The sequence below is a fragment of the Oryctolagus cuniculus genome, chromosome 16 (assembly GCF_051225735.1).
Source record: "Oryctolagus cuniculus isolate XC-2025 breed Fujian yellow rabbit chromosome 16, ASM5122573v1, whole genome shotgun sequence".
Taxonomy (NCBI): Eukaryota; Metazoa; Chordata; class Mammalia; order Lagomorpha; family Leporidae; genus Oryctolagus; species Oryctolagus cuniculus.
In genome coordinates, this window is record NC_142882.1 from 45,847,153 (window position 1) to 45,848,234 (window position 1,082).

The 1,082-nt window shown below is 43.3% G+C and overlaps 1 pseudogene; it reads right to left on the minus strand.

The window, feature by feature from the left end:
- Positions 1-304: 304 nt before the first annotated feature.
- LOC149121720 (glia maturation factor beta pseudogene) lies at positions 305-846 on the minus strand (annotated as a pseudogene).
- Positions 847-1,082: the final 236 nt, after the last annotated feature.

Sequence of the window (1,082 nt, forward strand, 5' to 3'; positions counted from 1 at the left end):
GTCTATCACAGTCCAAGAACCTACTTTCCAATGCTCTCTGTAAATAGTAACAAATCCTAAACCATAAGTTATAGAAATTAATCACAAGAGTGTAAAAAGCCCCTGGAGGAAAGTAGTCCACCTAACAATTACAAATTGTTAAGGAACCGCTTTAGGAAGTTTCATTACGATGAAGATGATTTCCTCTTTGTTGTTCAAACTTCGCACACATGAAGACGTTTTCTTACTGCAGGAAACATACTGTAAGTAACAATGCATTTTTAGGCATAAATAAGTATTTATGTCTGGTTCCAGTATGGTCAGGTTAATATATAAATACTTTGGAAACACAGAAGTTCACATTAGCGGAAAAATTCCACGTAACCACTCTTCAGGTAGGTCTTCAGTATTTCTTATTTCAAATACCTTGGGCAGCTCAGCTGTCTGCACTAGCTTATTCCTACTTCCAGCATACATCACCTGCTGCTCAGGCTTACATCCAACAAGACCGGAGAAAATAAAGCACGGAGGATGCGACACTCTTCATCATCATGTTGATATTTGGAACTATACACAATGAAGCGAGGCTGTCGCTCAGGTAGCTCATCCTTAAGTTCATCCGGAGAAATGCCCTCAAGTTCCTCATCCAGTACCACCAAGCGTTTATCTTTCTCAATCTTCATTATAATGGCAGCATCAATTGTTTCTTTGTGAAAATGAAACTTCCTCAGCTTTTCCAGTAAATCTTCAGCCACATCACAAACCACCAAAGACTCACTCACTTTCCTTCCAGCCATCAGCAGCCCATAGCCTTCTCTAGGTCCCTTTAAGAATGGCACGGCGGCCGCCTCCCTTCCTGCCCCAGCACCAGACATTCCAATAGCACCCATTTCGTGTGCCACAACAGTCTTCTAAAAACCATCACCCCTGCCCATCCTCCCTGTGCCCAGTAATACTCATTCCTATTTTTATCTACACCCAGGAAACAGCACTTAGATCCCAAATAAACTCAACTCCAGTTTCAGCTTCAGGAAGGCCCCTGCTGTTGTCCTCACTCTCCTAGCCCTGTTGGGGGTGGGAAGTGCAGCCCTAGGCTCCATCTC